Raw genomic sequence first — 12,769 nt, 5'->3', positions numbered from 1 at the left:
ATCTGAGAAGGAAAAGCCACACAAAAAGTGACATTAGGCAAAGTATACATATATTTCAGGAATAGCATAGTAAAAAATACACATTAGGGAAAAAGTTAAAGGCAAAATGGACAGAAATGTCATTTGAATATAGTACCTAGGAAGTCATTGGTAAACTCATAAAAACCACATTAATACAGGTAGAGATTTATAGACCAGATGATTACACAAAACTAAAGAGGGAATTCCAGGTGAGGAAGTGGCAAGATTGCATTTAGACTTTTTTTCTGTATTGGAATAAATGAGTACATGAAAGATATCTCAAAGGGAAGATTGTGAAAGTAGCTTCAGAAAGAACATTTCTTGTCTCTTAGGCAAGTTTAGTGGTGCATGATTTCTGTTAGTTTATTTCTTCTATTTATGGAATAATATACCATCTGTATTTTGTTTTATAATACCAGTTGGTTGTTGATATTATTTATAGCAATACACTCTACCATGGTGATGTTTATTAAACAAACCCCAAACAGGCAAAAATAAAAAAAAAAGAAAGAAAGAAAGAAAGGAAAAATTGCCAGTATTTTCCCTATATTAGCAACATCCACAAGTTTGTTTAAGATTTTCCCCAAGTTGTGCCAGGGATGCTAATAAATGTTGCACACTGGTTCTGTCACAGCAGCACTGTTCAATAGAGCTTGAAATTAGTGAGAGAGACAGGGCTCTCTGACAGTCAGTCTGATCATGGCCACCAATTCTGAGCAAATAGCAGCAGCTTATTTTGCTCCCAGGAGAAATAAGGTGAGTGGAAAAAATGTAAATGCCACTGCTTTGCAGTAATTTGGCTCTTTGTGATTCATGTGTCCTAATTCAGAAACCTACAAATTGAAAGCTTAAAAGCCATATTTCAGAAAATGTCTCTTAAGTACCAAAAAGAAGCCAAATGCCTATTGAAGTAATCAATTGGCTATTAGTTTCAAATATTGTGTGTTTGTATGTAAGGTGTTTTATGTTTGTATGTAAGGTTCAAGATTCTCTTCTAAAATAGTGCACTGAAGCCATCAATTTCTATAGATTTTAGTTATTAATGGTATATTTGTAAGTGTGAATATGTGTATATATGACACATGCATACATAGATACATATCTATAGTGTACGTAAGTACAATAATTACTTTTTTACATGTATATGTGCTTTAAAATATAGCCTTTGTCTTCTTATGTTTTTCTGCCATTAGGTAGTGATTGGGTGAACTTATTTCCTTGAATTTGTTTTTGTATATATAAGGGTATATAATTTGTTGACAAGTAAATTGCAAACATATTCTTATGACTGATCAAATGTACATACACAGAATTAATTATTTGAGTCAAATGTAATTTTCTTTGACTAAGAGTCACAAAATTAGTCTATGTAATTAAAGAACAACTGAACATAAAGAATATGGTACTAAATTGAAAATCAAAGTATTCATGAGGTACCATCATACCAGTCTCATTTTAATATTAAAATAGAGCTATAACAAAGCCTCTGAATTTTATCTGTGCAATTGATATGCTCCAGTATTGCTAACATATGTATAATGATATAATTATTTGGGAAAACAATATGGCAAAACATTTTTTTTTCCTGAAAACTGTAAAGATGCTTATCCCCTTGATTTACTAAACTTTTTCCTGGGGATTTATTATAAAAAGTAATTCAAAGATCTGAAATACATCTCTACTCTGGTGCAGTCTATGTAGTGGTATCTATTACATTAAAGTGCTTAAAAACATCTAAAATAGTGCTAAAACTGTATGTATTCTTCTGCATGGGTTTCCATAACAAAATATTACTTACTGTGTGACTTAAGTAACAGAAATTTATTTCTCATAGTTCTAGGATCTGGGAAGTCCAAGATCAAGGTGCTGGCCAATTTGATTCCTTGGAGGGCTCTCTTCCTGGCTTGCAGATGGCTGCCTTCTTGCTCTGTCCTCATAGGATGTTGAGAGAGATTGTCTCCTCCTTTTCTTATAAAGACACTAATCCTATCTGTTCAGAGCACCATCCTAATTACCTCAGTTAACCTTAATTACGTCCTTTGAAGCTTCATCTCTGAATACTGCCACACTGGGGATAAAGGCTTCAACACGAATTGGGAATAGACACACATGTTCAGATCATAACACAGTGATATGAAAGTAAGACTCTTGGGCTTCATAAAAATAATATTTGGTAAGATTGGGCTGGGCATGGTGGCTCACGCCTGTAATCCCAGCACTTTGGGAGGCCGAGGCAGGTGGATCACTTGAGGTCAGGAGTTTGAGACCAGCCTGGCCAATATGGTGAAACCTTGTCTCTACTAAAATACAAAAATTAGCTGGGCGTGATGTAAATTAGCTGGGCGTGGTGGAGTGTGCCTATAATCCCAGATACTCAGGAGGCTGGGGCAGGAGAATCTCTTGAATTTGGGAGGCCGAGGTTGCAGTGAGCCAAGATCGCATTGCTGCACTCCAGCCTGGATGACAGAGTGAGCCTCTGTAGAGAGAGAGAGAGAGAGAGAGAGAGAGAGAGAGAAAGATTGAGTAAAAACGTGAGAAAATGTTTAGATCACACATTAAATGAAAAACACAAGGGTCTATATATTTTAATAGATTTATTTTAGTAGTATTCCTTTGAAAGAACCTTGAAAAATATAATTAAAAATAAAAATAACCTTTCCAAGTGCTTTATTTAGGTTCTATTATTTATGAGTAAAATATAGGTAACCTGATAGATACATGACAGAACCATCATTTTAGATAAAAATCAATGAGCAATATTTTTTCCATGAGGATATATATATATATATATATATATACGTGTATGTGTGTGTGTGTGTGTGTGTGTGTCTATATATCATATATCTGCCTATTTCTATCCTATACCATAGGGTACTATCTATTTCATAAAGATAGAAAATTCAATATAAAAGGAAACTTATGGAATGTTAGAAGAAAATACTGTAAATAATTTTTTTGACCTCATGGTAGAAAAGGTATTTAAGTAAGATATATAAAATAGAAAATCTATTTTTAAAATAAGAATACATTTGATTACATTGAACATAAGTACATAACTACTATTCATGAGTAATTCTTGCAGGTATTAGAAGGAAAATTTTCACTTGGAACACACTTTGCAAAACATATTCACCTTTACAATATTGTTGACAATGGATTAATATCTAGAATTTATAAAGGTCTCCTATAAAGTAATACGAACAAAACAAGCAATTGAATGAAGACAGGAGTGTTCAATAAGTATAAATATGTATTCAAACTCTTTCATAATCATGCAAATACACAGTAAAACCGCAATGACTTATTTTTCATCTTCGCAGATTGGCAAGATTAAAGAAGTCTGATAATATCAGTCATCAGTGAGATATGAAGCAGCCAAATATTCACAAATAGTTGAATATTACTTTGACAAAGGATCAGCATTATAGATTAGAATGAAAAATGTTCATACCCTGAACTCAATAATCCATTACTTAGTTTGTAGCCTAGAGATACTCTTGCACACTTGCTCCTGGAGATTTATAAAAGACTGTACATGGAAGTACTATCTATAATAGGGGGAAAAAAATAGAAACCACACAAATACCCATTCTCAATAGAATGTATAAAAAATTGGCAGATTCTTATATAAAATTAAAGTATGCAAGAGTGAAAATAAAATACTCCAATAAACACGAACAAATCTCAGAAGACAATGTTTAGATTAAAAATCAAGTGAAAGGAGAATAAAGAAATCATTATTGTACTTTTACGATCTTAAAAAAGCAGATAGACCTAAATTATATTGCTAATACATACCAGACATGATAAGATGATGATGAGAAACACATTTAACCAAAGACTGAGGATGGAGTTGTGAGAAAGGTTCATGTAGTCACTGAGGAGCGCACAGGATTTGAAGATCATACTCAATATCTTACTTTGTGGGATAGACATTACTGTTTGCAATATTACTTTTCTGCTTCATAATGTATATATAATCATTATATATGTACACACATGTATACACACAAATACATACATATTTATAATGTTTTGTACTTGAGCTCTTTCAGATAAAAATAAAAACTTCTAAAATTTGTTGTTGTTGTTGTTGTTTTTGTTTTTTTGGGTTTTTTATGCAGAGACAAGTGAACATTTATTTTTGTGCCTTTCTTCCTATGTGTATTTCAAGTTTTTTCAAAACAAGACCCCAGGAATCTCTATATTCAATTATATCCCTGGGCTCGGTCCATTGCTTCAGGAGTCCTGCTTTCTTGCATCTTCTGTCCTGGGGTTTAATGTTGGTAAGTTAGTAACTAAAGCATTTGTAAAAATGGTTTTATTCTCTTGGAAAAGCAATATATTTGAGAAGGTCTTTCCTAGTTCTCTAAAGACATGATCTTCTAAAACTATAGAGGCAATTTCAATTTGACCACATTTATCCTGCTATTTTGACATCAATAAATTTTTATTACAAGCAATTAATTAGAATTATACAAATATTGATGTACTTGTTTTCAGAAATAATTGGCTGGACAACCCTAAAGCCAATTTAATTACTGAATTAATAAAATAAAGATAAATAATTTTGGAATTTTTAAATTTCCTTTTTCATTTTCTAAGTTTTTTTGAATGAGAGTAAATTATTTTTTCACTTATTTTCAGATGAGCTTTAAATTATTAATCAGCCTTTGTTATGCATTAAATTATCCTGATTATTGGCCCGGTGAGTATAACAGTATGGGTCTGAGTTGCTTTTCCGTATTTTTGTCTACAGACTCCCATTTCTCCAAGTCCAGTTTTACTTCACTAAACCTGGCATTGAGATTTTATTTTTATCATTAATATTATTCAATAGTAAATGTTACCAATTTTATTTTATGTTTTCTACCTATAGTCTTTATAATGAATTATTCAAAAGGCCAATTTGTCTACTATTTACTTAATTAATACAAAAATTATGGATAGTTTTAAGGCAAAGGGATAGAAAAAGGAAATATTCATAAAACTAACTCAAAACTGAAATTCAAATAAAGAGAGAGTAATAGCAATAGAGAGAATTTACTCCTCTTCAGAAACTGATACTAACTCTTGACAGCAAGGTAATGTCTAAATGCTCCTAGGTTCATCCTGGATTAGGTTAATTATTGTATTTAACATCTAATTACCACCTGTTAGATAAAGGCCAGTTTATTATAATGTTCTTCATGTTGAAAAATAATGTTATATTTTAATTCTATATTTGTTCTTACATTTGTTTTCATGTAGAAAGTGTATGTAATCATGTGAGTAGTTAGGGAAAAATATACAATGGATTGCATATTGTCATCCCAACACAGAAACAAGTTGATTGTCAGGGACTTTTAAAACTAGATAATATTATTACATTGTTGATTCTGCAGTAACTTAAATTTAAAAAGTCAAAACAATGACGCTAACAGTTTTTCAGTGTCATATTCCTAGGTGATAACAGAAATTTTCTGGAACAGAACTAGCCAAATTGTTGTCCCAGTGTCTTAACTGGTTTAGCATTTGCCCAAATTGTTAATTTCTTAGCAAAACATAAAAGCTAAAAGTTGCATAAAAGCACTTACAGTTGACACTTGAACAACATGTGCTTGAATTGCGCAGGTCCAATTTTATGGACCTTCTTTGACAGTTTGTTACAATTTGAAAAAACTTTACAGACAAACTGGGCAGGCTAGAAATATGTATATATAAAAGAAAAAGTTAGGATGCCATGAATGCATAAAATATATGCGGATGCTAGTCTATTTTTATCATTTACTGCATAAAATATACAAAAATGTATTATAAAGTTAAAATTTATTAAAACTTATGTGCACAGTTACAGGAAATATCTGATATTATTCACAGTCAAGAGAAAAGTAAAAAACTTAAAGATGCAATATTAAATCAAAACTGCATAAAATTAATGGTAATACACACTGTACTAATGTAATAATTTTGTAGTCACCTCCTGTTACTATTGTGGTAAGCGCAAATATTGCAAATGTAACGCTAATCATTTCTTCATGAGCAGTTCATCTCTCTAGTAAATTGCATATCACAGTAAAAAGTATCTTGCGCTCTTGCTTATTTTTTTATGATATTTAGTGTAATATCTTAAGCCTTTAATAATACCATGCAACCCAAACAAAATGGCACTGGTGATGCTGGGAGTGCTCCCAAGCTGAGAAAAGTCATCACATTACAAGAAAAAGTTGAATTGCTTGACATGTACCTTAGATTGAGGTCTCTAGCTGTGGTTGCCTACCATTTCAAGATAAATGAATCCAACGTAAGAACCATTGTTAAAAACAAACAAACAAAAAACCCAAAAACCAAAAAAAGGAAACTCATCAAGCTGTCACTGCAGCGCAGCAGGCATGACATTGCACTGTTTTTGGAATATCTTTTAATCTCACGTTAAAATGCAGCTTATGTGGGTATAGATTGCTATAAGAAAGACATACCTATAGACACTAATATGATTTTGGAAAAAACAAATTCATTATTTGAGAACTTAAAACAAAAGGAAGGTGAAAGATCTAAAGTTGAAGAAATTAATTCCAGCAAAGGATAGTTTGATAATTTTAGAAAGAGGTTTGGCTTTAAAAATGTCAAGATAACAGTTTCTGTATACAAAGGGGAAGGTTCCCAGATGCCATTAAAAAAATTATTGAGGTGAAAGAATATCTGCCTGAACAGGTTTTTAATGCAGATGAAAGTGCCTGATTCTGGAAAACAATGTCACAAAGGACACTTATGAGTAAGACAGATAAGCAAACACCAGAAATTAAGGGAGAGGCTATCTTTTCTGTTCTGCACAGATGCAATTGGGTTTATTATTAGGACTGCCCTTATCTATAAATCTGCTAAACTCTGAGCCTTGAAGGGAAAGAATAAACACCAGCGGCCAGTATTTTGGTTATACAACAAAAAGGCCTGTACAACAAGAATCTTTTTTCTAGAATGGTCCATTGATGCTTTGTCCCTGAAGTCAGGAAGAACCACGTTGGGAAGGGATTGTCTTTTAAAGTTCTTTTTTTTTTTTTTTTTTAATCAAAATTTCAACAAAGTTTATTTGTAGGTAAACTTATTCTGAAATTTTTATGATGCCCCTCTTTATTCTTTTTTTTTTTTTGAAAAAGAAACTTTATTTGCAGTTATTCTATTTAGTTATTTTTCAAATATGCCACATCATGCTTCTAGTCTCCTACTCTTTATTTACTCTTTAAAAATTTAAATTCATTTTTGTTTTCTCTTAATCTGATATTCATATCTCATATCTCGAGGTATAATTATAATAATTTCTGGTTTTGATAATTATTATTATTTTTAAAGCTTTCTAAAAATTTGTCTTTTTATTTTTATTTTATTTATTATTATTATTATTATTATTATTATTATTATTATTAAACTTTAGGCTCTATTGTACATCTGCGCAACATGCAGGTAATGGGACAATGTCCTTGGCCACCCAGAGCTCAGTGAATTCAACATGAAAGGGGTAGTTGTCTTGTACTGAAACACAACATTTCTAACTCAACCTCTAGATCGGGGTCATAAGGATCTATAAGTTTCATTAAAAAGTACTCTATGAAAAAGATTGCCAATGCTATGGAAGTGCACCCTCATAGAACATCATGAAAGTCTGGAAAGATTAAATTATTGAAGATCCCATCATTTTTACAGAAAAAGCCATTAAAGTCATCAAGCTGCAAACAACAATTTCTGTTGGAGAAAACTCCGTCCAGATGTTACACATAATTTCAGAGGATTTATGACAGAGCCAATCAAGGAAATCATGAAAAAGATTGTGGATATGGCAAAAAAAAATGTGGGAGACGAAGTGTCAAGATACAGATCTTGGATAAATTCAAGAGCAAATAGACAGCACAGCAGAGGAATTAACAGACCACAACATGGTAGAGATGAGTGCTTCCAAACCAGTGCCAGATGATGAGGCAGAAGATGGAGAAGCAGCAGTGCCAGAAAAGAAATGACATTAGACAATCTGGCAGAGAGATTCAGATTACTCAAGATTGCTTTTTTTTTTTTTTACTTCTTTTACAAAATGGATCCTTCTGTGATATGGGCAATAAAACTAAAGCAAACAGTGGAAGAAGAATAGGCACTATATAGAAATATTTTTAGAGCAACAAAAAAAGCAAAAAGGCAGAAATAATGATATATTTCTGTAAAGTTACAGCAAATGTGCCTTCCTCTCCAGCCTACCCTCCCACCTCCTCTACCTCTTCCCCCTCTGCTATCCTTGAGACAATCCCTCCTTATCTTTTTTTTTTTATGCTTTAAGTTTTAGGGTACATGTGCACAATGTGCAGGTTTGTTACATATGTATACATGTGCCATGTTGGTGTGCTGCACCCATTAACTCGTCATTTACATTAGGTATATCTCCTAATGCTATCCCTCCCTCCTCCCCCCACCTCACAACAGGTCCTGGTGTGTGATGTTCCCCTTCCTGTGTCCATGTGTTCTCATTGTTCAATTCCCACCTATGAGTGAGAACATGTGGTGTTTGGTTTTTTGTCCACCATCATCCTCCTCATCTTTCTTTTCTCAGGCTATTATTCAATGTGAAAACAAAGACCTCTATGATGATCCATTTCCACTTAATACATACTAAATATATTTTTCTTATGATTTTCTTAGTAACATCTTCTTTTATCTAGCTAACTTTATTTTAGGAATACAACATATAACACATAAAACTTAAAAATGTATGTTAATTGACTGGCTATGTCATTGGTAAGGTTTCTGGTCTACAGTAAGCTATTGGGTACTCAGTCAGCTTAAGCTTTTGGATACTCAAAGGTTGTATACAAATTTTTGACTGAGCAGGGTGTCAGAACCCCTAATCCCCACATTGTTCAAGGGTCGATTGTACATTGAAGTTCCATATAAACTCAGCTAGCAGTAGGAGACACATGTGGTTAAATTTGAAAGATAATTAGAAATATAATATCTCTCTCAACGCTTTCTAACAGTATAACTAACATTTTCCCTTCAAAAAATTTTAAGAATATCATGCAGGGAATATGGCGATATTATCAAGCACACTAGGACCAAAGTCAACAGAGACAGCTATTTCCTTGTGGTTTGGGGTTGTGCTGCTGTCCAATGCTACTCATTGTATTAGTTGGTGCTCAAGCCTGAGCGGTGGACTGCAAGATACCTTGCTTGCTATGGACAGAAACGATGACGCTGATCTGATTAAATGTATGATTCTGTGCCAAACATCATTATTGTATTTATGTTATTTTAAAATCAATGCAAATTTTAAAATTAATTTTACTATATATAATTATACTTTTAATTTTTATGATTTTCAAAGTAATTTTTGAGTTGAGCTATTTTATACACTCATCAAAATAATAGAACATTTATCAATCAAAACAGTATAACAATTTATCAAATACATAAATATTTCAAATATTATATATTTTTCTTATTTCAGCACCCTTTTTTACTGTAAAAAATAATTGCAATTGGACAGTACTTAAATGGTTATTCTACTTTCTTTCCTTTTTGTTACCTTTTTGTTTAATTTATGCAATTTTAAAACATGTTTCCATGTTTATTGTGCACCAGTTATATTTAATCTTCACATCAATCACATTATTTAACTATTTATAACTATTGTTCCTATTTGATAGATTGGAAAACTAAGGGCTAGTGAGATTTATTTGTTTATTTATTTATTTATTTGAGACGGAGTCTTGCTCTGTCGCCCAGGCTGAAGTGCCGTGGCACGATCTCCACTCACTGCAAGCTCCGCCTCCCGGGTTCATGCCATTCTCCTGCCTCAGCCTCCCGAGTAGCTGGGACTACAGGCGCCCGCCACCACGCCTGGCTAATTTTTTGTATTTTTAGTAGAGACGGGGTTTCACCATGTTAGCCAGGATGGTCTCCATCTCTAGACCTCGTGATCCGCCCGCCTTAGCCTCCCGAAGTGCTGGGATTACAGGCGTGAGCCACCGCGCCTGGCTGCTAGTGAGATTTATTAACAACCTCACCAATTTTTCACAGCAAAGAAGTGAGGGTGTTAGAACTTGAGTTCAAGAAGTTCACATCTCATGCTCTTCACCATTCTGCTTTCACTTGTGTATTCTTTTCTGCAGCCATGAGATCTCTAAGTGCCAGGAAATATCAGAAAACGGGAAAAATACCTCAACAGACATGAATTGAACTTAAATAAAATGTGATGAAAAATGCCTAAGTTACTTTAATGTTGTTCTGATCATGGGAGCCAGAGAGGAGTGTAGACCTGTTACATAATGTATTCCTGTTTCAAAGACATATCTATGTGGGATGCATTATGTGTGAGGTTTAGAGGGTTGTAATAAATACAAAGTCAATAAAACATGCATCTGGGTATGTAGCATTTCAAATAAACTATGCAAATGGTCAAAAAACCACGTTATAGCTCTGTTTATTCTATAAAAATGTAAAAAGTAGATGTTTTTCCATTGAAAGAGAAAAAACAAGAAGATAACTGTAACCAGCATCTTAGTTTTGAGCTGTGGCTCCATATCACATTGTGACCATCATCACAGATTTTAGTGAGGCAATGATACTATTCACAGGAATACAGAATTGGTCTCAAAACATCTCTGTCTACTTGCCCAAAGTAGCAAAGCCATGAATTATTCTAGAAGAATGGAAGATGTTTGATATAACATAGCATGAAGGAAACAAAATGAAGTAATTAATTCTCAGAAGTGATAGTTAAAAAAAAAGAGATAGCATACATTAAAGCTGATATCCATCTTTGGGAGCTTAGGTGTGATAAAAGAATAGCAGCCCATGACAACAGGCTCTAACTACTGAGAAGGGATAACATGAGCAGCTCTACAGAATCAAGCTGGCGTCATCCATTTGCTTCCAAAATTGTCACTGTGATGTTTCAAGCATCACTTTGTACTCTGGACACAATTTGAATAGAAATTAGATTCTTTCTTTCATTTTATTCAGCAGCTCCACCAGTTCCAGAAGCAATACTCCATCCCCTACCAACTCCAAACCAACCCCAAACAAGGCAAATGGTGTCTTCTTTGTGGGGCTAGAGCCTCACTGGGAACCAGTAGGACACTATTTGGCTGTCTTGGGTATCATAAGGCAAACACAGATTATAGGCTGAGTTATGTCAACGTCACTTTTTTTCCTTTCAAAGGACTATATTCTCTCCTAAATACTTGGATTCTGGAATAAAAATAAAATTTCAAGAAACAACTACTAAATATTTGATTACTTAACTTGAAAATAAACATCGTATTTTAATAAAGACAATCAAAAGCTTGACAAAAGCTTGGTAAATTCTCAAGTAAAAGCATTTCTTTTGTATTATTATTTTATATATCTGATTTCCATTACCATGGAAATGGAAGAGAAATAGCAGTTGGAGGCCAGGAGTAGACTGGAAATCCTTCTTCTGGCTTTGTAAGCTGTCTGCCAGAGGTGATAGACACTGCCAGTGTGTTATGGGTGAAAAGAAAAAGAAGACCTCCACGATTCAAAGGGCTAGCATTGTTGGTTGATAAAACCTAAGGAAAACTCTTTAGTAAATGACCATATACAAAAATATATTCCTTTTCAGTAAAGGTCATTGAATAATTTGAATATATTTTTTGTAGCAACAAAAATATAAGATACAAAAGAGATTTTAAAGTTAATTTCGGTAAATGTCAATAACCTGAAGTATCACTCATTTTTAATGAAGTCAAATAAGTATAAATTCAGAAAAAGCATTGAAAATAACAAAGGAAATTTAAAAAGTTAATCTTAGAGCTTTCTGTATCTTCTGCTGCCTAACCCCAGCACATATGCACATAGACAACTAAATCTTGCCTTGTGGGAGACATATCCTCTAAGATTGAATGCACTGTTTACATTTAAAAGTTTTGATAGTGTTGAGACACTTTAAGCCTAGATTTGATGCACATAGTCATTCTGACCAAATAAAATTGAGTATTGAGTATTTCACTCACATCCAGAAAGAATAACAGGCTTCTGTAATAGAAATATTTTATGATATTCTGTGTTTCTTTCCATGTCCAACAACCATATATAATTCCCCTGAAAAGGCACCAGAACTCACAATTACTAATAAATAATGGATACTGATCCAATTGATGAGAGAAAATATGCCTTGCTAACTACCAGAAGTATGTAAAAATACTAAGTGTCTTTTTTTTTTTTTTTAAATCTAAGAAACTATGTCTCCCAACCAGGTAAGATTCAAATATCTCAAAAGTCTCTCTCTTCTTTTTTTATGTTATTATACTTTAAGTTTTAGGGTACATGCAAACAACGTGCAGGTTTGTTACATATGTATACATGTGCCATGTTTGTGTGCTGCACCCAGTAACTCGTCGTTTAGCATTAGGTATATCTCCTAATGCTATCCCTCCCCCCTCCCCCACCCCACAACAGGCCCCAGTGTGTGATGTTCCCCTTCCTGTGTCCATGTGTTCTCATTGTTCAATTCCCACCTATGAGTGAGAACATGCGGTGGGTGTTTGGTTTTTTGTCCTTGCAATAGTTTGCTGAGAATTATGGTTTCCAGCTTCATCCATGTCCCTACAAAGGACATGAACTCATCATTTTTTATGGCTGCATAGTATTCCATGGTGTATATGTGCCACATTTTCTTAATCCAGTCTATCATTGTTGGACATTTGGATTGGTTCCAAGTCTTTGCTATTGTGAATAGTGCCACGTTGAAGGCCTCAATGATGAG

At 33.4% G+C, this 12,769-nt stretch overlaps 1 long non-coding RNA gene across 10 annotated transcripts in view; it reads left to right on the top strand.

Moving 5' to 3' along the window:
- LOC129054622 (uncharacterized) overlaps nucleotides 1-12,769 on the top strand; it is a 406,710-nt gene that overhangs the window by 361,138 nt on the left and 32,803 nt on the right. The gene's annotated exons all lie outside the window — the stretch shown is intronic.

This window comes from Pongo abelii, chromosome 5 (genome assembly GCF_028885655.2).
Source record: "Pongo abelii isolate AG06213 chromosome 5, NHGRI_mPonAbe1-v2.0_pri, whole genome shotgun sequence".
Classification (NCBI taxonomy): domain Eukaryota; kingdom Metazoa; phylum Chordata; class Mammalia; order Primates; family Hominidae; genus Pongo; species Pongo abelii.
This window is presented reverse-complemented; position numbering and strand designations above follow the sequence as displayed.